The sequence below is a fragment of the Anomaloglossus baeobatrachus genome, chromosome 1 (genome assembly GCF_048569485.1).
Source record: "Anomaloglossus baeobatrachus isolate aAnoBae1 chromosome 1, aAnoBae1.hap1, whole genome shotgun sequence".
NCBI classification, from domain to species: Eukaryota; Metazoa; Chordata; class Amphibia; order Anura; family Aromobatidae; genus Anomaloglossus; species Anomaloglossus baeobatrachus.
The window spans coordinates 553,473,618-553,498,767 of NC_134353.1; the positions used below are offsets into that span (position 1 = coordinate 553,473,618).

The 25,150-nt window shown below is 44.6% G+C and overlaps 1 pseudogene; it reads right to left on the minus strand.

Moving 5' to 3' along the window:
• Positions 1–2,045: 2,045 nt before the first annotated feature.
• LOC142312997 (RNA-binding protein FXR1 pseudogene) lies at positions 2,046–17,915 on the minus strand (annotated as a pseudogene).
• Positions 17,916–25,150: the final 7,235 nt, after the last annotated feature.

The following is a 25,150-nucleotide window of genomic DNA, read 5'->3' on the forward strand; positions in this document are numbered from 1 at the left end:
TTTTTTTTTTTTTTTTTTGCAATATTGGAACTTTTTAATGCTGGATCTACAGTATGTATCCATGACATTTCATAAAATCTAAAATTTCATGCAATATTAAATTTTAGATTTTATGAAATGTCATGGATACATACTGTAGATCCAGCATTAAAAAGTTCCAATATTGCAAAAACAAAAAAAAAATTGGGAATTTAGGGAAAACATTAAAAAAAATAAAAAATAAAAGATAAAAAAACAATATAAGCACATTATGTATGGCTTTCTCGCAACGCTAAGGCTATGTGAGCACATTCTGTATTTACATGCAGTTACACTGCGATCTGCACCGCAGCGTAACTGCATGCGTCCTGCGTCCCCAGCATAATCTATGAAGATTATGCAGGAGCCGTGCGCACGTGGCGTATTAGAGCGCAGCGCTTCGGCTGCTGCCCAAAGCGCACGCTCTAAGAAGTGACATGTCACTTCTTTTGTGTGTATTGGTTGTAATGTCGGTCTCTCTCTCTGTCTGTCTATCGGTCTCTGTGTCTCCCTGTCGGTCAGTCTCTCTCTCTCTCTGTCGGTCTATCCCTCACCCCCCTCTCTCATACTCACCGATCAGCTGCATGGCGTTCACACTGCTCCGGCGGCTTCTCCTACTTTTGAAAATGGCGGCCGCCCATTATTCAATCTCGTATTCCCTGCTTCCCCCGCCCACCGGCGCCTATGATTGGTTGCAGTCAGACACGCCTCCATGCTGAGTGACAGCTGTCTCACTGCAACCAGCGGCCGGTGGGCGGGTCTATGTAGTGCAGCAAAATAAATAAATAAATAATTAAAAAAAAATGGTGTGCGGTCCCCCCCAATTTTGATACCAGCCAGGGTAGAGCCACACAACTGAAGGCTGGTATTCTCAGGATGGGGAGCCCCACGTTATGGGGTGCCCCCAGCCTAAAAATATCAGCCAGAAGCCGCCCGGAATTGCCGCATGGATTAGATGCGACAGTCCCGGACTGTATCCGGCTCATCCAGAACTGCCCTGGTGCAGTGGCAATCTGGGTAATAAGGAGTTAATGGCAGCAGCCCATAGCTGCCACTAAGTCCTAGTTAATCATTGCAGGCGTCTATGAGACACCCCCAATGATTAACCTGGTGAAAGTAACTAAACACATACACCCAAAAAATCCTTTATTTGAAATATAAGACAAAAACCACCCTCTTTCACCACTTTATTAAAATCCCCAAACACATCTCCAGGTCCGGCATAATCCACGAGGTTCCGCGACACATCCAGCTCTGCTACATGAAGCTGACAGGAGCGGCCGTAGAACACCGGGAGAGCAGGGATAAGCCTCAGGAAGTGTTGGGAGGTTCCCCCTCTTCCTTCTTCCTATATCTAGGCCTTCCTTTACATCTTCCCTGGTTTTCCCTTTGTGTTGCACCGTTCGTTAGGTGTCCTCTCACATCCGGTGTGACATTTTGTCCCTGATGGGACCTTCTCTCTCTGACCCAACTTCCTGAGTGTCCTTCTTGCCAGCTTGCTCCACTGAACAACAGCTGATTCTGTGGCCCTTACCCATGGACTTCAGTTGAAGTCCCGATCCCTGTACAGGGGTTAAAGGGTGAAGGCTAGGGCAAATCTTGGGTTCTGGGAAATGCAGTAGCTTGCACCAAGTCTGTTCATGGTAGCCATTTTGGAGCTGTCAGGTGACTACTAACTGTGTGTGCATGCCAAAATTAAGTTATGGGAAATATTGAGAAATTAAAAACTGAAGCGGGAAAAAGCGCCATAGGGTCTTATCCAACTTACATGCAAAAAGTGATAAGGGAATGTGCTCACCTTATGGGGTTGTGTGTCAAACAACCTGATTTAAAGCATGTAATCAGCTGCTGCAGAGTCCACATGCTTAACAAGCCGAAGCAGATCAGGAGCATGTGGTTCTATTATTGCGCTGCTGAAGATGTGACATAAATCCAAGGAAGATTGAATGAAGGTGGCTTTATTCTACGCGTTTCGAAGTGTCTCCCCACTTCTTCATCAGTAAATCCACACCAATATAACCATATATTCATTCAATCTTCCTTGGATTTATGTCATATCTTCGACAGCACAGTAATAGCTCCACATCTCTAATGTTCTGGATATGCTTCAATATTGAGAAATAACACAGGAAAAGAGTATGGAACACATGCAGAAATTGAACTGCAAAAAGCAACAGAGTCATGACATTAGCTGAAATCTATCAGTAATTAGAAAACAATTCTGCCACTTGTTGAAAAATATCAGCTGGTTAAACTGATGGCCTATGAAAAGGTCAATAGAAAGAATTAGCAGGCTCACCACTCTGAATCCACAGGTGCTATGATGAAGTGGCTGGCGTCCACAATTCAAATGCAAGAAAAAACTAAAAAAATTCCACACACCGTTCTTCATAAATTTCTTCAAGACTTTATTAACACATTAAAATCCTTCTTTAAAATTGCGTATTCCAGCCCCACCTTATGCATTTCGGACTCATAGGCATATCAATTAAAAAACTGACAAACATTTAGGCTGAGACCGCACTTTGCATTCTATTCTGCAGCGTGTAAGTCACTGCATGTGCGTCTCAGAACGCAGCCGAAAAAGCTGCATTCTGAGACACATTCGGCAGAACGCAAAGTGCGGACATTCCTGGTGAGAATTCATGCATTCTGGATGCTTTCTCTGCCATAGACAGAATGGGAAAAGCATCCAGAATGCACCCACTCGGCTCTGCAGCATCCTCATAGACTTGCAGCAGAGCTGAGTGGGACCTCACTGTCACTGTCATGGCTGGCTGCGGACAGTGCCGCACGATCAGAATGAACTCGGATGAACTTCACCCGACTTCATTGTGATCGCATGGCTCTGTGCGTGTGCCACGGCTTGATTTGCGGTCACACGTGAAGGATTCACCTGTGATCGCAAATGCCCTGAGTGACTGCAGTGAGCCACGCGGTCAGCTGTGCTTTCACTCAAGTTACTCGCGGCCACAGCTGCAGTCCTCTTCCGGAGAGCGGTGGCCGCGAGTAACCTTGGTGACAGCATAGCTGATCGCGCGACTCACTTCAGTTGCTGCATGGAGCTCAGAGGAGCGGCGGTGTTCTACTGCCGCTCCTGTCAGCTTCCGATGTAGCAGAGCTGGAAGCGCCGGGGGACCTTTCGTCGATTACGTCGGACCTGGAGGTGTTTTTGAGGGGTTAATAAAGTGGTGAAAGAGGGTGTTTTTTGTCTTTCATTACAAATAAATGATTTTTTGGATGTGTGTGTTTATTTACTTTAACTTACAGGTTCATCATGGAAGGTACCTCGGGGAGACACCTGCCATGATTAACCTAAGACTTAGTGGCAGCTATAGGCTGCTGCCCTTAACTCCTTATTACCCCGTTTGCCACCGCACCAGGGCAATTCGGGATAAGCCGGTAAAGTTCCGGGACTGTCGCATCTAATGCATGCAGCAATTCCGGGCGGCTGCTGGCTGATATTGTTAGGTTGGGGAGCTCCCCATAACGTGGAGCTTCCCATCCTGAGAATACCAGCCTTCAGCCGTGTGGCTTTACCCTGACTGGTATCCAAATGGGGGGGGGCCGCGCACGTCGTTTTTTTTCATTTATTTATTTTACTGCTTGATATAGACATGCCCACCGGCGGCTGTGATTGGTTGCAGTGAGACAGCTGTCACTCAGTGTGGGGGCGTGTCTGACTGCAACCAATCATAGGCGCCGGTGGGCGGGAAAAGCAGGGAATACGTGATGGATTAATGAGCGGCCGGCATTTTCAAAAGAGAAGAATCCGCCACAGGGAGACCGCCATGCAGCGCCGCACCGGTGATTGTGGATCGGTGAGTATGAGAGAGGGGGTGGGAGGGAGAGACTGACATGGACAGAGAGAGATATAGAGACATAGAGAGAAAGAGACCAACTGACAGACCGACCGACAGAGAGAGAAAGACGAAAGAACCGCCTTTGTTATGTTAAAAAAAACATGTGGATCGCAATAATAATGCAATGCAAGCGCACTGCTTCACATTTTGGCAGCAATTTTCTACAACTCATTGATTTCAATGGGTGTAGAACGCAGCCAAAATGGCAAAAACAATTGACATGCTGCTTCTTTGAACACATGGTTTTTGCCACAAAATATGCAAATTAAACGCAACTTTTAGAAACGCAAAGTGCGGTCTGAAAATCACCATTTTCCATTGACTTTGCTAGAAAATCAAAATGCATGCCTTTTGGCATGAAAAAGGTGCTTTTCAAAACGGACCTAAAAAGCACCTGAAATGCAAAATGTGGTCTCAGCCTTATAATGAAAGACCAGTCAGCAAGTGACTTTTCGGTAGGATGAACTTTCTCAAACACACACTGTCAGATGCCCTGTAGAATATACAGTGTTGGGTGACAATAGCTGTGGCTAACAGCACTAAAAGATTAAGAAATGCAGAATAGATGAACCACATAAATGTGTTAAACATGAGTAGGCGCTTGGGAAGTGTGACTTGCGTCACTGTAGAGAGTCGTGCAATGACCAAAATGTCTCTTGCTGTACACTTTTACTTTGGACCACCATTAAATATTCAGTTTTATCTAAGTATCTGAGCATCGGATTCTTTTTGGGATTAATAAAATCACAGTTAACATTATTGGTCTAGGAACTTTAACTGCACAATCGACTTTCCCTAAAAAAAGTCAAAGTCCCTTACACAAATCCGACCTAATTTCTCCCTAACCTTTAGCTGGGAATTGTGCCAGTAAAAGACTCGGGACACTAAATTACTAATGAAAGGTGTTGGTCAGTCAACCTGCGGCTTAATCTGTTTCTTTTGGCCATTTGCTAGTAGTTTACTGGGAACTGAGTTCTTTTACAAGAATAATTTACTTCTCAACAGGAACCAAAGCTTGATGCTTGTTGAAATGATTTATTTCTGCAAATCCAACCATATGTTTAAATGTCACGGGAACAGCTTTTAGCATTTTCAGTGAACGTACTCCCAAATCACCTGCTAGAATTAATAGGAAAACCTGCAGAGCTCATGAAGACAGGCCTCAGTCATGCCATAATGATACAACTTTTCTCCTGTAACTACACAATATTGAAAGATGTCTTAAGTGAATTGCATTTTTAAGTTTCAGACAACCAGGTTATTTACTCTGCCGTGGCCTTTGTAAAATATGCCTGTTAAGAAAAACGAAAAAGAAAAAAAAGCTTTTTAGTCCCAATTAAATAATATTCAACTTGTGTATCCAGATAGCAGCATGTAGCTGTGTTATCCTGGAAGAGACCAGCAGATGATGCTGCTGTCACATCATTATATATATATATATATATATATATATATATATATATATATATATATATATATATATATATATATATATATATATATATATATATATATATATTTGTATATATATATATTTTTTTTTTTTACAGATTTTTTATTCCTTTTTTAAATTTTAATTGATAAGGGTGTTGCATCTTGAATAAACAATGGAAAAATCGGTACCTTAATAGATAAACAATCATATCCTTTGGATCTTATAGTGTCCATTGAAATATATAAGTATAAATGCCCTCAATATGTAAATGACACATTTATGTGGACATATAAAGGCATGCTGTCTATTGTTGCTTGTTCTTTTCACCTCATATTTGCTATCTATGCAATTATTGATCCATTTTCAAGTAATATAAAGTCACACAATTGGTTTGCGGGACATTTGTGCAAGATTCAGTAGAGTTTTGGTCCAACTGTCTGAGGTACACTATACATACTAACTGCGGAAACCTATTTGTCAGTGTCCACGTTGCTGACAGCTGCAGACAAAGCAATGTTCAGATCAACGATAATGTGCGCATTACAGAGTGACCAGCAATGGTTCCTTAATGCAATACTGTCAGATATGACCAAATATAACTTCTTGGAAGGAAATAGAAAAATGAACAATTGATTTAAACCTCTTCTAAAGATAAGGTTTGATTCTTGAACAATGCAGCCTTATTCTGTATAAATAATCCATAAGGTGTGTGTATTTCTTTTGCTGACCACAAAAAAGAAGAAAAAAATATCTTAGGAAAAAAGGAAAAATTGAAGTTAAAAATTAAGTTAGGCGGGCTTTGCACACTACGACATCGCAGGTGCCATGTCGGTGGGGTCAAATTGAAAGTGACGCACATCCGGCATCGCATGCTACATCGCAGTGTGTAAAGCCTGGATGATACGATTAACGAGCACAAAAGCGTCGTAATCGTATCATCGGTACAGCGTCGGCGTAATCCATAATTACGCTGACGCGATGGTCCGATGTTGTTCCTCGCTCCTGCGGCAGCACACATCGCTGTGTGTGAAGCCGTAGGAGCGAGGAACATCTCCTACCGGCGTCACCGCGGCTTCCGTAGGATATGCGGAAGGAAGAAAGTGGGCGGGATGTTTACATCCCGCTCATCTCCGCCCCTCCGCTCCTATTGGCCGCCTGCCGTGTGACGTCGCAGTGACGCCGCACGACCCGCCCCCTTAATAAGGAGGCGGGTCGCCGGCCAGAGCGACGGTCGCAGGGCAGGTGAGTGCATGTGAAGCCGGCGTAGCGAAAATTTTCGCTACACCAGCTTTCACAAGATATTGTACCTGCGACGGGGGCGGGGACTATCGCGTGCGACATCGCAGCATCGGCTTGCGATGTCACAACGTGCAAAGCCCGCCTTAGGACATATTCAAGTTAAAACATCCTATTTTCCATTGCAATGTGACTAAGGGTAAAACCTATGGTGTTGTACATCTATCTAATGTCATAGTAATATAGTAATATAGTTTCTAAGGCTGAAGGAAGACCTTATGTCTATCTAGTTCAGCCTATTTTTAGTGCAGCTGTTCTGCAGTGTTAAAACAGGGGAAGGCAAAAACCCACAGAGTAGAAGAGAAATTTTCCCAATAGGGAAAAATATTCCTTCCCGACTCCTAAAGCGGGGTCAATTATCTACCTGTAATATTATGCTATTTATAACCTTCTATACTTTTGCTATCAAGAAACGCATCCATTCCTCTCTTTAATTCATTCAGTGAGTTGGCCATTACCACTTCCTCAGGAAGAGAGTTCCAGAGCCTCACTGCTCTTACCGTGAAGAACCCTCTTCTATGCTTGTGCAGGCATTTTCTTTCCTCTAATCGAAGAGAATGCCCCCTTGTTCTTGTCATAGTCCTTAGTACAAACAGATCATGGGAGAAATCTCTATATTGCCCTCTGATACACTTGTACATATTTATTAGTTTTCCCCTAAGTCTTCTCTTTTCTAGAGTAAATAGACCTAATTTTGATAACCTTTCCGTGTATTGTAATGCACCCACTCCATTTATTATTTTAGTAGCCCGCCTCTGAACCCTTTCAAGTTCAGAAATGTCTTTCTTGAGCACCGGCGCCCAAAATTGCACACAATATTACAAGTGTGGTCTGAAAAGTGATTTGCACAGAGGGAGAATTATGTCAATACGAGATTAATAATCACCATATTAAAGGGGTATTCCCGCCTTCCATATCGTATGCCAATATGTAGTAGGTAAAATAATAATATTAGTAAATACCTCCAATTATAAATGTAGAATAGCTCTACTGATATAGCCATGTCTCATGTGCAGCGTATTGCAGCTTAGGTATTGAGATAGACTCTTGGAGATTGAAATACCTCTTTAAAGCAACTATAGAAAACAGGATTTTTTTCCCCCAAAATATGATCCAGTAAGTAATTTGATGTTCTGTCCTTTACCCAGTGACTGCATAACTTTTTCATGCACATATATACTATTTGTCATGCTAGGTATGGGGAAGTACCAAGAGAAAGGCAAAAGGGATGGGAAACTGTGTCTAGAGAAGGGGGAGATGGTGACCACAGACCAAGCCTACCGCTGGGCCCTGAGTTCCCTCACCATGCCAGATAGGTTTATCACCTATGCGTCAAGCTGGATACCAAGCCCTAAACTGACCCTGATCTGGGCCCTAGGGAGGGAGCGGATGGGATGAGCTCTTCATCAACAACACTAGGTGCTAAAGGATACACTGATATAGCAAACAAGGGAAAATAACAAACAACTTATCTCAAAGTAAATACAGGGAGAGGGACTGCAAAATGCAACAAAATACTGCAGATGATTGCAAGTGGACTGATTGCACTCAGGATCTGTAGGAAATTAGAGCTATCCCCAGCCCCAAGTAATAGGAAGGGAAGGTATATAAATTCACCAGGCAACTGCTGATGAAAAGCAGCTGAAAGGCTCAAGAATTCTGCAGGGTCCTAAAGGGAAAGGGATGAAAACCAAGCAGAAGTAATAGTTGTCAGGGAGCAGTTTGCCCAGCCAATCGCTGTGAACCTCTATAAGTAGATACCACAGGACTGTTTGTCACTAGTGACAGTATTATTATTTACTAGTATAGTATGATATCTTATATACATATTATTTATATACTTATACAGTCTAAGTAATTAAGGCTAAGTTTCCACACTGCAAAACCAGCAGATTTTCCTCTGTGCATTTGCTTGAAGAAAAGCCATTGCATTTAATAGTGCCAGTAAAGTTTATAGGATTTTAAGACATGTGCATGTTGAAATGCTTATACAACATCAGTCGACAGTAGCTGCAGGTTTGAGATCGGTACTATGTCAATTTATGCTGTGGATGTAGTTGTGAAATTTACTTTTTACAATGCAAAGAGTTAAATGTGCGGTTCCCATGTTTCTTTATTATGATGTCCTCCGCTGTAAATGCCACTGTGGCTATGATTGTGGCTTTTCCACTATGGATGATGTTTAGTGTAGATCCTATGTGGAAATGTAGGACTAGAGTTAGCAGAATTATTACCAGCTTTTACATGAATTGATGTACATGAAAGGTCACAAGCATTGCTCACCAATCATGATTATATTACATTTAAAGGCTATTTCCTCCATTTTTAGCTCATTAAAGCTCATGTGAATCTTTAACTATTTGTCTTCCTCAGCTTTTAAGTAGCGCACAACACTGCAAGCTGCTTGAATCTATTGATTCTTACTAGTGACACCTGACTTCCGATTGGATCAGACCTCATACCCTCCTGTTAGAAAATGGTATTTAAGCTCAAATCTGATTTTGGTTTTAAGTTTAATTAGACTTGACCTTAGACTTGACTTTAGATAAGAATTGTGGAGAAGGCAGAGAACGATCAAAGATAGAACTGTTGGTGAACGGAATCAAGCATTGAAATTCATTAAAGCTGCTATAAATGGTTAAAAATGTTTAACTCAAATTGCAATGTATGATTAACATCAAACGATTAATTAATTATATATATATATATATATATATATATATATATATATATATATTACAGACCAAAAGTTTGGACACACCTTCTCATTCAAAGAGTTTTCTTTATTTTCATGACTCTGAAAATTGTAGATTCACATTGAAAGCATCAAAACTATGAATTAACACATGTGGAATGAAATACTTAACAAAAAAGTGTGAAACAACTGAAAATATGTCTTATATTCTAGGTTCTTCAAAGTAGCCACCTTTTGCTTTGATTACTACTTTGCACACTCTTGGCATTCTCTTGATGAGCTTCAAGAGGTAGTCACCGGAAATAGTCTTCCAACAGTCTTGAAGGAGTTCCCAGAGATGCTTAGCACTTGTTGGCCCTTTTGCATTCACTCTGCGGTACAGCTCACCCCAAACCATCTCGATTGGGTTCAGGTCTGGTGACTGGGGAGGCCAGGTCATCTGGCGTAGCACCCCATCACTGTCCTTCTTAGTTAAATAGCCCTTACACAGCCTGGAGGTGTGTTTGGAGTCATTGTCCTGTTGAAAAATAAATGATGGTCCAACTAAACGCAAATCGGATGGAATAGCATGAAGCTGCAAAATGCTGTGGTAGCCATGCTGGTTCAGTATGCCTTCAATTTTGAATAACTCCCTAACAGTGTCCCAGCAAAGCACCCCCACACCATCACACCTCCTCCTCCATGCTTCATGGTGGGAAACAGGCATGTAGAGTCCATCTAATTCACCTTTTCTGCGTCGCACAAAGACACGGTGGTTGGATCCTAAGATCTCAAATTTGGACTCAACAGACCAAAGCACAGATCAAGAGAATGCCAAAAGTGTGCAAAGCAGTAATCAAAGCAAAAGGTGGCTGCTTTTTTCCTGCCAAAACATGCTTTTTTATGTGCAGAAAAGCAGCGTGTGCACATAGCCTAACTTTTGCAAAATTATTTTATGGTGTGGGACTACTGCATAATCAGTTCTTTATTGACTATTTTCATAAAATCTGCTGTCATCTGCAGAAAACTGAAGATGTGCTTTAGTAAGAGGAACACTGCTAACATTTCTTTTCATCTGCTGTCATCAGTTCTAGGCAATCCTGTGTTTTGTGTTCTTTTGACCTTAATTCCTATTCTGAACCCATAAAAAGGAAGGTGTCTGGGATCAAAATTGCGCATCTTTTGGAAGTAATGTGTGCAGGTGAAAGAGGAAGACCTCATTCTTAGTGATTCTTGAAGCTTAGAGATGTTTAGTCTGAACTCTGTTGAATTTCACTGCCTGCATGTAGGACCATTGTTGTAAGTGGTTCGTATAACACATCAGTGGTGTGTAATAGGCATAGATTAGGGACCCACTCAGAGGTTTGTCATGACGTGGCAGTGGGCTTCACAGAGTCTGATCAGAGTGTTAAACCAAGAACCTCATGTTCAGGTATTTAAATTTTTCCAAGTGGCTGTAGATCAAAATTTGATTTTGGGATGTGCGATTCTTTTTCTACAGTTGTTGTATATTGCATTGTCTGTCCCCTCTGTTTTTTCTTGAATAATCACTCCTCCCATTTGGCATAGGCCTTTATAATTAGCAGGAGACTGCAATGAGGGGTTCTGCCTTTTCTGCTCTCAGATCACATACTGAGAGCTTGAGGAAGGGGAGTATACAGCTCCTTCCACAGATTGCTGGTGCTGTGTAGTGGCCGTTGTTGTGGTGGTTTTGTGTCAGTGGGGCAGTGTGGCCTGGAGCGATGGGGACTCTACCTTGCAGCATGGTGTTGTGAGGCACCAGGTCACCTGCCCTGCTGGTGCATTGCCGCCGCGGTAGTGGTTGGCGCACGGCGCTGCACCCTCAAGGCATAGATTAGGGACCCACTCAGAGGTTCACTGTGACATGGCAGTGGGCTTCACACAGTTTGATCAGAATGTTAAACCAAGAACCTCATGTTTAGGTATTTAATTTTTGCCTAGCGGCTTTAGATCAAAGTGTGATTTTGGGATGTGCGATTCATGTCTTTTTCTACAGTTGTTGCATCTTTTGGGTTGGTCCATTCGCTTTATTTTGATTTCAATATTTTTGGCCAATAAAGAGTAATATATTTTTATACTTTGTGGCTTGCATTAAATTTCTTGGAGTTTATTGTGGCATTATATGTATTGAGCCTTCCATATTGGTTATGGCTTTGGTGTTCATTCTAGGCCCATGTGGCATACACAATGCACGTCATGATGTCACATAAGGGCTAATGACAAGGCTCCACACAAACGTCATGACATCACAGGTACCTAGCAATCGCAAGAAGTACCAAGATGCCCTGGTCCAGCTCTGACAGACTACCAGAGTGGACTCTGGACCAGGGTATTGCAAATCATTTTGCTTATTTCTAGTTCCAGTTATCCATTTTTGTACAATTTTGCAAAAGTTTGCATCACATATCATTATTTTTAGGTTTCTGCTAAATAATAGGACACCAACAATAAACAAAAATTGCAACCTTCATTTATTTTTATAAAATATTATACTATGCAATAAAGCATAACATTACATTACCTGTGCAGTTGACGTCTTTACAATACCATTTTAAAAGGCCTATAATTATTCACTTACATATATTCTATCGATACCAGCTATAACATTAGTTATCACATTTTTAAATATTTTATGTTTTAAAACCTTCGTTTTTCTAATAAAAATGACTGAAATATTTGGTATGGTTTACAACATATTTCCTTACTTTCAAGACTTTATGTTTCTCTTATCACTTATGATGGGTCATTAGGGTTTTCCTGGCTATGGAACATTTTACTGATGGAACTTTGATTTTTGTGGCCTTTAAATATCTCAGGGAAAGGCTTGTTATCTTTAAAGAAATCCTGTGAACTGACCAGCACAACATAGTTTATACTCTGTTATCTTTTAAGCACTGTAAAAACCGTGAAGCTGTTTTACACAAGGTGGCTGGAGTCAAGTTCTAAAAACCTGGAAGAAAATTATAGTACAAGTTTAGTTTATACATATATAATTATAACAAATATATGTCTGTAACAAGTAAAAGTAAAATGTAATGTCTGTACTCATCCCCATTATCACGTATAGTCAAAAGATAGGAGAGACAAAAAAACGATGTATTTGTAAAGTTTATCATCAACCAAACATAGAACAAAAATTAAAAACTTTTTAAAAATACAACTAATGCAATAAAAAAAATAAATAAAAGTATGATAGCGAAAACCCCCAAACCCTAGAACCTCAAACTGCAAATGAATGTAGTAGAATGGATAAAATAAGTTACCTCAAGGAAATATATGGGAAGCTGAAAAGGCCGGTGTGAGCAAGGCGACCTTCAAACATGGCTCTGATACACCAGTTCTGTCAGGAGGAATGGGCCCAAATTCCTTCCTAACTGATGTGAGAAGCTTGTGGAAGGATATTCAGAATGTTTGAACCAAGTTATACAGTTTAAGGGCGTTGGTACCAAATACTTATAAAATGTATGTAAACTTTTGACTTTGCAGAAATTGTTTCAGGTGTGCATTAAAATACATCCCCAGGTGTGTCTTTACTTAACAATAATGTTGCCAATAAACCTATCAGAAGCTTCCAAAGACATGACATCATCATATGGGCTGTTCCATATTGTTTAAAGGCTTAGTACTCTTAGTGTATGTAAGATTTGACTTTGCAGAAAGTAATACAAATCCCTTAAAACATTCTCTCTCTCTCATTATTCTGGCATTTGGCAAATATAAATAATTTTGATAATCCTAATTGACCTAAAACGGGAAAGGTTTATTCTGATGTTATGTCAGATAGTGAGAAAAATATTCATATATGTCTTTTAGATAGTGCATGTAAACTTCTGGTTCCAACATATTTGATATACTTAGATGTTTCTGATCATCAAACTAATTTTAATTTTAGCCAAAGATAACATATATTTTTTAAATAATGATTTAATTTGTCAAAAAAATATTACCAAACCCTATGTGAAAAAGTAATTTTATCCTTAACTACTAAATTAACACATTACATGAATTCATTTGAAAATTGGTTTAGTTTTTACTAGTCACACCAACTCATCAATATGAGCAGACCTGTTAAATCTACTAAAACAAAGCTTTCTCCATTGTGAAAAAGGCTTGAAACTCTGAATGTTGTGTTTTCAGCTTTAAGCATGATGTTTTCATTATTGTGTTTTTGTTCACAGTACAATGGCTCCATTTAGTGGCTAAATTTATCAGCATTATTTTTTTGTACCTCCACGCTTTCAATTCCTTTTACTGCATTGATGCATTGTTGGAGGAAGGAGCTCATTTTCCTCATGAACTGAGTTACAGAAGACATCCACCAATATATCCCCTTTCATGATAGCATTGCTGGCAAGGAGGATTATGTGCAGAGTTAGCGTTACCAGCCGGGCAAGTGTAGAGGACCTGGACAAATATGGAGCCCACTTGCACTTCGGGACTCGCCACTTGCCTAGTGGCTATGGGGCCCAATGGGTCAGGGAGTTCGGTGACGTCCAGTGACTGTATGTACTTTCAAATTAAAATTTTATGTACAGATGCACCACACATTCTTCCTGCTCTGCCGCACTTTCCACTCTCGAGGAGCTTTATCCCATTTCCCCTGTTATGTGAATGAGAAAAGGAAATATTCAGCTCACCCCTCTTCACTGCAGGACAACACCACCGATGCAGGAAACGCCCTGGCCCGGGCAGAAAGATACGTTCAGCAAAGAAAAAAAATCCAGCATCGTGAGGAGATGTGAAGATAAAACTTAAAAATTTATTAGATCCATTAAAAATGTAAGTACAAAGGGGAACACAGGGACACAGAGTGAACAGACACTATCCTATGCATTTCGACCTTGCGGTCTTATTCATGGAATGTGTGATATCTCCAAAGGGAAGTCATTTAAAGACATACAAATGAACGTCATAGGTATACATGTGCTGATTAATTAATTGAAAAGAGGGGAGGGTATACACCCTTTCTAGATTTTATAGCACACAGCACATGAAAATCAAGTGAAAATAAAAACAGAGATATGAGTAAAGGGTGCAAAATACAAAATACACAAACTGGTGAAAAAGAAAAAAAAATTGTTTAAAAATTAAAAACATATTATTTCCATATTTGAGGATAGGAAGACTATGTAAGAGAATAGTACAATCTCTCTGAATAGAAACAATGATAATGACTGGTGGGAGTCATGGAGGAGTTGAGGTGAGTAATGGATAGACTAAGAAAAAAATATATATAAGGGAGACAGTTTTGATAATAGAATGTATAAAAAATATATGCACATGAGACAGCACACCTTCTCACTACCAATATATTGATTTTTGATAGTAATCGATATGAAAATAGTTAATACGTCAGATGTACAGGGATAATTCCAAAAAATCAAGTGTATTGAATGATAAGGTCTTGCCGAATGTTCAGACCATGAGGAATTCGGGTGCCGAGTTTAAAAATCCAAAAGGATTCTCTATTTAAGAGCTTCCTTCTATGGTCACCTCCTCTCACTGGTCTGAAGATTTTTCCTATACCTGTGAAGGTAAAGGAACTAAGGCATCTATTATGTACTGATACAGAGTGCTTGGAAACCACATAAATGTTAACAGCGGAGGAATTAAGTGTATCTGAGATATGGCGCCTGATACGTTTTTTTAAATGACCCGCCACTAGGAATTTCAGGGCCCCATACTGGCAAAATTCAGTTCTGTGGCTCCACCACAGCTCCGCCTCCACCCCTCATACCTTCCATATTCTCACTGCCACTCTTGGGAAAACATATATTATATATATAATATATATATAATATACACATACACACATACACACATATACACATATACACATATACACATATATACATATATATATATATATATATTGTGACGACCTGGGCCCTGAACGTCTTGGAGCACACGTCTGGCAGCGGGATCAAGACACACACAAGCACTTTGTCACTTAAAGAATCTCGGTGATTTATTCACATCCTCATAAACCACGCAGTGTAACAGGTCACAGCCACTTTCCCGCAGGACAATGTCTCACTGTCTGTTTAAACTGCTGATTGTTCATACAGTTCATTCTCTGGCATCAGCCAGTAAAGTCCACCTTTGTGGGGTGTTACCTGCCAGTAGGTTTGCAGGCTGTCAGTCTGCCTCCATTCAGTCCAGGGAGACTCTCACACTGGGCTCAACATCCCGGCCCTTGTACACGTTCCAATTCCTCACAGCCTCAGTGGATTCTGCAGCTCCCTGACATTTCAGAGCCCTCACTAGCTCTGTATGCATAGCATCTCCTGCACATGTGCTCCAACCAAGATGGCTCCCACCAGCACACAGAGATCATGTGACAAACAACAGCTCCATTAAATCCCATCAGACACACCTACGTATGGGAGGTATGTGGATGGTCAGTCCCGCCCATCACTTCTGACCATCCCATGAACCCAGCCCTGAATGTGTACAACAATCCTCATGGAACTACAAGTCCCAGAGAAACATTCCAGGTTCAGATCGCAGAGGATTTCCCCCTCTGACACATACCGGCCATCTACCACATTGCATCCTTACATATCCCCCCCCTCTGTTCCAACTTGTAGGGTGGAACACTCGACAACCTACAGGGACCCTGAGACAGGGCATTAGGGAAACCATACCCTACCAGTCGAATGGGCCCTCTATGAAAACTTCGAGTTTCCGCTCTTGACCGACCATCTGCCACTGTCAACAAACCCTCCTCAGTGAACCCTCTTCTCAGACACGTCCGCCGGTCCGACATATCGTTCCATAACTGTCTCCAACGGTCAGTGTGGTAGTGAGACACCCCATCAGTCAAAACTACCGTGCGGCCTGACTCTGCGCTAACCAGTCCACTAGAGGGGCTATTGTCCAGGTACCTCACAACCGAGCCGACAGGAGATCTCCCATAACTAGACCCTGCACACTCTCTGTTTGCCAATCTACTATGGCCTCTTCTCTCATGACGTCTTAGGTCACCTTTCCATCTCCGCCTTTTCCCACCACCACTTTTGGCTATGGACCAGTCACTCCCTCCGTCTTTTCTTTTAGATTTTGTCTTAGAGGGCTTGGACCCTTCAGAGTCTGTGCCATAGCCTGATTTATACGTAGGTCTTCTATGACCTTGGCTCCTTTCCCTACAGGACCTACTTTCCTTGCCAGTGAAGGCAACACGTTCATCAGGTGGACCACACTTCTTCTCTGGGCCCTGGCCCGAAAGCGGTCGTGACCTCAAACTCACTTGACAAAGTTTCTCTGCAATCTTCTGTCTTTCAAGATCCATTTGCTTTAGTTCTTCCAGGTATCCCAGGCGGTATTCTAGGAGAACTCGTACATTTTCAACACACTCCTTTGTTCCCGCCATGACACATGGAACCATACCAACTTCACAGGGTAACCTGGCTTTATTATAAACCTTAAGTCTTACTCTCGTCACACCGGATGTATCAACCATCTCCTGCATGACTCTTCCATTTCTGCCAATCAGTTTCTTGACAAGTTCTCTGGGCACTTGTGTGACCTCTTCCACAAAGTCCAACAGCCTTCGAGCTGTTTTCACTGCTTCTTCAGTTTTCCCATAGATTTGGAATGTTCCACTGTGTTCTTCTAATTCAATCGCTGTAATACCTGGAACCTTCCTAGCTTGCTGAATGTTACTTTTCAGCGCTCTTAATGCGAGCCCAATTAATGATTTCTTCACCACCACAACTTCCTGAAATTCTGCAGTGAGCTGCTTCATACACTCAAAGCGCCTGGTGTCTTCTTCCATCTGTGCCAAGATGAGCCATTTCGTGCGAAGACACTGCAGGTGCATGTCACTCAGGATAGCCACCCGCTTCTTTGTGACATTACTTGCAGAGCACACCACCAACCGTCAAGTCTCTGGGGCAAAATACACCTCACAGGCCCCTACAGCCTTCTTAAACGTCTCATGCATCGACTTATGGGCACAGGCTTTTCTTAGGTCTTCGGGCACATCTACCATGCACTTAAAGAATGGACAGGTTTCTTGACCTTCAAGGAAATTAGACCATTCCTTTGGTCTCTTGCATCTATCTTTTTCTCTCATGCACGGCTCCACCTCTTGAGTTACACACTCTTCCGGTTCAGCTCCAGCCTCAGAGCCTTTGGGTTTGCTATTGTTATTAACCAAGACAATCTCTATGTCTTCCATCTTGGTCTTACCAGGCAGGTCACTCAGGCTATCAGTTCCTGATAAGACCTCTGGTTCAGACTTCACCTCATCAGAGACTCTTTTCACTTTTGCAGCACCAGCTGTCTCTTGGGTCTTCACTGCATTACCTTCAACTTCCTTGCGGGTCTCTGCAGTGTCACCTTCAGTCCTCTTTTTTTCTGCAAGGGTGTCACACCCTTTAGCGTGGTACTCTGTTCCTCTTAGACCTTTGGCCCCGTTTTCACCCTTCATCACCCCAACACTGGGTAATTTACCGGTCTGCTCACCATGACCTCTATGGATTTGTACTTCAACTTTCTCCAGGATTCCTTGTCCTGTATTACCCTCTAGGATTTCACCTCCTACAGCGCTCTCGTCCGACAGACCTTCTGCTTCATGCTTGGAATCTATAGGAGACACCACCATTACTGCTTTGGTTGGCTCATTTTTTGACATTTCACCCTGCTGATGTCTGTCGTTACAATGTGTCAGTTCAGTTTCTGATTCCTCTTTCTTGTGTAGGACATCGCTGTCTGACTCTACCTTAGCAGTTGCTACTGGCAACGTGTTTTCCTCGACCAGGTACTTCACTTTCTCTGCACCCTCAGACGGTATACCTTGCACGACCTTTCGGCGCTTATTACGTCTCCGGTGTCTGGAGGAGGTTTTACCCTTCTCAATTGTCTGTACCTCACTGCACTCTCTTGTCCTTTTATAAGAGTCAGTGTCCATTCTGGAGTCATCGTCACTCCCCCTGGTGTCCTGGGCTATCATGTCCCCACTTAACCAGATATCTGCCTCCCTTTCTGGAGCTACCCCGTTTTTAACGGTCACACTATTGGTTATTCCCTTAGTCCTTATGTCACTAAGTTGGGTCCGTCCATTTTCTTTGGTCACCCCTAACTTAGGACAGTCAATTTTAGAAGGTACTATCTCCTCCTTACCACACATAACTCCACAACCAGGACCCCGTTTCACCTCCCAATGTGTTAGGGTTTCCTTTGGGCTGTTCTGGCTCTTACACAAGCAACCGGATATGTCCCCCTGCTTCCACAAGTGCACAAATAACTTAGAGTCCCAACCTATAATAATTGGGTGCAGTAAATCTGAGACTACACCAACATCATGAGAACCACTGTCCCTGGCTGTCTTAATGACCACGCTGGATACCGGGTATTCTGTCTCATTATTGTGGGTGCAGCCGGCGTGGATCTTCCTTCCAGGAATCAAGTTGACATCAGAAGTGGCCCTCACCAGGGTCACCAAGCTCCTTGAGTCTATGACCCCTGTTACAGATTCCCCATCCACTTCCACGGAACACAGACGTGGCTTCTCGTCGGATGGGTGGTCAATATCGCAAACCGGACACTTGTGGCATGAACACTGTTGTCCCTGGCTACAGTCCATCTGCGCCACTTCACCCTTGGATTTGGGATGCTCTGCACCATTTTGGGGGACCACCGCTTTCTGGGACTCCTCCCCCTTTTGGGCATCCACCCCTTTATGGGACTCCATCCCCTTATGGGCAACCACCCCTTTATGGGACTCCATCCCCTTATGGGCAACCACCCCTTTATGGGACTCCACCCCCTTATGGGCAACCACCCCCTTATGGGCAACCACCCCTTTATGGGCAACCACCCCCTTATGGGCTTTCTGTGGCTTCCTTGCAGTGTCCTTAGATCCCAGTTCACACCGTTCCCCTTTATCTCCCTGGGTACCCTGTGCCCGTACTGGCCCCAGAAGGGAACTCACAAACTGGTCCACTGCTGCCACATCTCTGCGCACTGACAGCTCCTGCTGTCCACACACAAGGAACTGGTACAGCTCCTCCATAACGTCCAGGCTTGCGGCTCCACTCATGGTCGCTCAGCTTTCCCGGAACTTCGTGGACCCGCCGATCCACCGCAAGCTGCTTGAGTGCGCCGTCAGTTTTCGTGGACCCGCCGATCCACAGCAAGCAGTCCGTATCCACAAGAATATGTCCTAGGCCGTTGCCCTTAGCAACCAGGCTGCGTTGCCCCTAGCAACCAGGCCATATGCCCGCGTTCTCCACCATAATGTGACGACCTGGGCCCTGAACGTCTTGGGGCACACGTCTGGCAGCGGGATCAAGACACACACAAGCACTTTGTCACTTAAAGAATCTCGGTGATTTATTCACATCCTCATAAACCACGCAGTGTAACAGGTCACAGCCACTTTCCCGCAGGACAATGTCTCACTGTCTGTTTAAACTGCTGATTGTTCATACAGTTCATTCTCTGGCATCAGCCAGTAAAGTCCACCTTTGTGGGGTGTTACCTGCCAGTAGGTTTGCAGGCTGTCAGTCTGCCTCCATCCAGTCCAGGGAGACTCTCACACTGGGCTCAACATCCCGGCCCTTGTACACGTTCCAATTCCTCACAGCCTCAGTGGATTCTGCAGCTCCCTGACATTTCAGAGCCCTCACTAGCTCTGTATGCATAGCATCTCCTGCACATGTGCTCCAACCAAGATGGATCCCACCAGCACACAGAGATCATGTGACAAGCAACAGCTCCATTAAATCCCATCAGACACACCTACGTATGGGAGGTATGTGGATGGTCAGTCCCGCCCATCACTTCTGACCATCCCATGAACCCAGCCCTGAATGTGTATAACAATCCTCATGGAACTACAAGTCCCAGAGAAACATTCCAGGTTCGGATCGCAGAGGATTTCCCCCTCTGTGACACATACCGGCCATCTACCACATTGCATCCTTACAATATATATATATATATATACATACACATACACATATATATATGTATATATATATATATATATATATATATACCCCCTGTGCACATGCGGGGCATATATGTTCCCAGCCTGATTTCTGACCCGTCCTGTTGAATATGTCCTCCTCCCGGTATATATGTCGACAGATTGGTAAATCATATACATCATGTAGGAGACGCTGAAGGCACGTACATCACAGGAGGAACTCGGGACATATATATACACATCACAGGAGGGACTGGGGGTATATATATATATATACATCACAGGAGGGGCTGAGGACATATATATATATCACAGGAGTTGCTAGGGACATATACACAGATCACAGGAGGGGCTGTGGATATATACACACATCACAGGAGGGGCTGTAGACATACACACACATCACAGCAGGGGGGTTGGGGACATGTATATACATCACAGGAGGGGCTGGGGACATATACACACATCACAGGAGGGGCTGTAGACATACACACACATCACAGCATGGGGGGCTGGGGACATGTATATACATCACAGGAGGGCTTGGGACATATACACACATCACAGCAGGAGGGACTGGGGGCATATACACATCACAGGAGGGGCTGGGGCTTGGACAGTACTGCTGGGCACGGACAGAACTGGCGGAGGCACGGACAACACTAGAGGGGCACAAACAGGACTGGAGAACATGAACAGGACTGAGGGAGCACAGCTAGCACTGGAGGGTGTGGCACACAGCACTGGAGGGAGGGTGGCTCATAGCAGCGGGAGGCAGGAGGCTCACAGCACCGGAGGCAGGAGGCTCACAGCAGAGAGGCAGGAGGCTCACAGGAGAGCTGTAGGAGGCTCACAGCAGAGAGGCAGGAGGCTCACAGCAGTGGGAGGCTCACAGCAGAGAGCTAGAGTCTCACAGCAGAGGGAGGCTCACAGCAGAGATCTAGAGGCTCACAGGAGAAAGGCAAGAAGCTCACAGGAGAGAGGCAGGGGGCTCACAGCAGAGGGAGGCTCACAGCAGAGTGCTAGAGGCTAACAGGAGAGAGGCAGGAGGCTCACAGCAGAGAGAGGTTCACAGCAGAGGGTCAGGAGGCTCACAGGAGAGAGGAAGGAGGCTCACAGCAGGGAGGCAGGAGGCTCACAGCAGGGAGACAAGAGCCTCACAGCAGGAATGCAGGAGGCTCACAGCAAGGAGGCAGGAGGCTCACAGCAGGGAGGCAGGAGGCTCACAGGAGAGAGGCAGGAGGCTCACAGCAGAGTGGCAGGAGGCTCACAGAAGAGTGGCAGGAGGCTCACAGCAGGAATGCAGGAGGCTCAGAGCAGGGAGGCATGAGACCGCGGGACAGAGGTTTCCCACCCCTGATCTAGCTGAAGCAAGACAGAGGCAGGGGTTGGCAGGCCTGCGGTTGGGGGGGCCTGTGGTCGGCGGGTCTGTGGTCAGCGGGCCTGTGGTCGGTGGGTCTGTGGTCTGCGGGCTTGCGGTCGGCGGGGCCTGTGGTCCGTGGGTCTGCGGGCTTGCTGCCGGCGGGTTTGCGGTCGGCGGGTCTGCGGGCTTGCGTTTGGTGGGTCTTCAGTCCGTGGGTCTGTGGGCCCACGGGTCTGCGGTCTTGCGGCCAGCAGGTCTGCGGTTGGCGGGTCTGCGGGCTTGCGACCAGCGGGTCTGCGGGCCTGTGGTCGGCGGACCTGAAGTGAGCGGGCTTGCGGTCGGCAGGTCTACGGTCCGGCAGTCAGCAGGTCTGCGGTCGGCGGGTCTGCGGGCGGCCCCAGGCAGAGCTTAGCAGGCCCCCCCTCGGGCTGGTATCAGCAGGCGGGCTTTCCCACCACCTCACCCCCCCAATGATCGTCTTCAGCTTATAGCACTTACCTGTCCCCACCGGATTCCATGTCCTCGCCACCTTCGCGTTGTCCGAAGCACTGTGATGAGGCGCAGAGGGATGACCTCATCACAGTGCTGTGTGATGACTAGAGATGAGCGAGGTTTGAGGTTCGTCAATTTCATGTTCGACTGATTTTGGGGGGTGTTCGAGAGTCGACGTTCGATGAACTCGAGCGTTTTGCTAAAAGCCCGTCAGTTCGAGTTACATTCGAGAACGGTTCGAGCACCAAAAATGTGGCTTTTCACAGTAAGGCTATGTGCACACATTTCTGTCTGCATGTGTCCTGCGTCCCCAGCACAATCTCTCTGTCTTTCCTACTCACCGATCACGGGCGTCTCGCTGCTCGGCTGTCACAAATCTGCGGCGTCTTTTCCTCTTTTTAAAATAGCTGCCGCTTCATTATTCAATCAGTTATTCCGTGCTTTCCCCGCACACCGGCGCCCATGAATGGTTGCAGTCAGACACGCCCCCACGATGAGTGACAGCTGTCTCACTGCAACCAATCACAGCCGCCGGCGGGCGGCTCTATATCGTGCAGTAAAATAAATAAATAAATAAAAAAAAATAAAATGTGGTTCCCCCCATATTTGATACCAGCCAGGATAAAGCCGCACGGCTGGAGGCTGGTATTGTCAGGATGGGGAGCGCCACGGTATGGGGAGCCCTCCAGCCTAACAATATCACCCAGCAGCCAGCCCGGAATTGCCGCATCCATTAGATGCGACAGTCCCGGGACTCCACCCAGCTCATCCCGAATTGCCCTGGTGCGGTGGCAATCGGGGTCATAATGAGTTAATCATGCCAGGCGTTTCCCCGAGACACCTTCCATGATTAAACTGAAAGTGAAAGTAAAGAAACACACAGCTAAAAATCCTTTCTTTGGATTAAAGACAAAAAAAATCCTCTTTCACCATTTTATTAAAATCCCCAAATACCCCTCCAGGTCTGACGTAATCCACACAATACTGTAAGCTCCGCTAGCTCTGCTACATGAAGATGACAGGGAGCGTTCTGTGTCCTCTCCACATAGCACCTGAAGTGAACCGCGATGTAATCTGAGACTTCAGTCTGCACTGCAGAAGTCAAGATTACCAAATCTGCCCATGTTTTTCATTAGAGCAAGTAGCTCAATGGTTACAGTGCTCGCCTGAGAAGCATTACTTCATGAGTTCTAGCCCTGGCAGTCCTGGTAAAAAATGTAATTTCTTTTAAATTAGTATTATTTATTTATAATTCTAATTTAATTTAATTATGCACTGAGGGGAGGAGCAGGACATCAGCTGTGAGCCACATCTCTAAAATCGGAGCACTTTACGAAATGAGGCTGCATTGCTCTCTCTCTCTTTCTCTCAGTCAGTCAGTCTCAGTCAGTCAGTCAGTCAGTCAGTCTCCGTCAGTCAGTCAGTCAGTCAGTCTCAGTCTGTCAGTCAGTCTCAGCCAGTCAGTCAATAAGTCTCAGTCAGTCAGTCCCATGCAGTCAGGACCATACCAGACTGCTGTGCAAAGACACTATGGGGAAATGAAGGGGGGGGCAATTGATAACACTGTCCTGCTGTCTGCCTCAAATCTTTTTAAATATCAACACTCTAAGATTGGTCACCAAGTTGTGTATTTTCTGTACTGCCAGGAGTGTGGCAACACCAGCCCTACACCTGTCTCTCATCCACCTCAATATTTCTTATGTCAGAGTCTAGAAAGTGGGGCTGCACTGTAAATTGTATTTTTGCTATTTTGGAAGCTTTTTGATCCCCTAAATGTGTTTTCTCTGCCTAAAGGCCGCTTTACACACTGCGATATCGGTCCCGATATCGCTAGTGTGGGTACCCGCCCCCATCTGTTGTGCGACATGGGCAAATCGCTGCCCGTGCCGCACAACATCGCCCAGACCCGTCACACTACTTACCTGCCCGGCGACGTCTCTGTGACCGGCGAACCGCCTCCTTTCTAACGGGGCGGTCCATATGGCATCACAGCGATGTCACTGAGCGGCCGCCCAATAGAAGTGGAGGGGTGGAGATGAGCGTGACTTAACATCCCGCCCACCTCCTTCATTTCGCATAGCGGCCGGGAGGCAGGTAAGGGGAGCTTCCTTGTTCCTGAGGTGTCACACGGAGCGATGTGTGCTGCCGCAGGAACGAGGAACAACCTCGTTACTGCTGCAGTAACGATTTTTGAGAATGGACCCCCATGTCACCGATGAGCGATTTTGCACGTTTTTGCAATGATGCAAAATCGCTCATCGGTGTCACACGCAACGGCATCGCTAATGCGGCCGGATGTGCGTCACCAATTCCGTGACCCCAACGAGTTCGCATTAGCGATGTCGTAGCGTGTAAAGCCCCCTTTAGATTTGGCCTCCCATTGAATCCAATGGGATTCAAAAATGTTTGGCGAATCAGTCGGTGAACATCGGGAAGTTTGCCATGGATCGTCGAACCGAACTTCGAAAGATTCACTCATCTCTAGTTAGAAGTAGTCCAGACACTTGGCTAGTTTTGAGCCAGACACCATGTGACAAAAGCAGCAGCCATGGGTTTTTCTAAGCAGCTGGCTAGCACTGTGAAAATTAAAATGGTCGAGGCACACAAAGCAGGAGAAGGCTAAAAGAAGATAGCAAAGTGTTTTGAAGTTGCCATTTCCTCAGTTCGAAATGTGATTAAGAGATGGCAGTTACAAGGAACAGTGGAGGTCAAGATAAGGCCTGGAAAACCAAGCAAAATGTCTGTGAGAGTTGTTCATAGGATTGATAGAGGCAAATCAGAACCTCTAGTTAACTGCAAAAGATCTTCAGGAAGATTTAGCAGACTCTTGAGCTGTGGGACATTGTTTTACAGTTCAGAGACACCTGCACAAATATGGCCTTCATGGAAGTGTCATCAGAAGAAAACCTCTCCTGCATCTTCACCATACAATTGAGCATCAGTAGGATGCAAAACATCTAAACAAGCCGGATGCATTTTGGAAAGAAGTCCTGTGTACCAATAAAGTTAAACTAGAACTCGTTGGCCACAATGATCAAAGGTATGTGTGGAG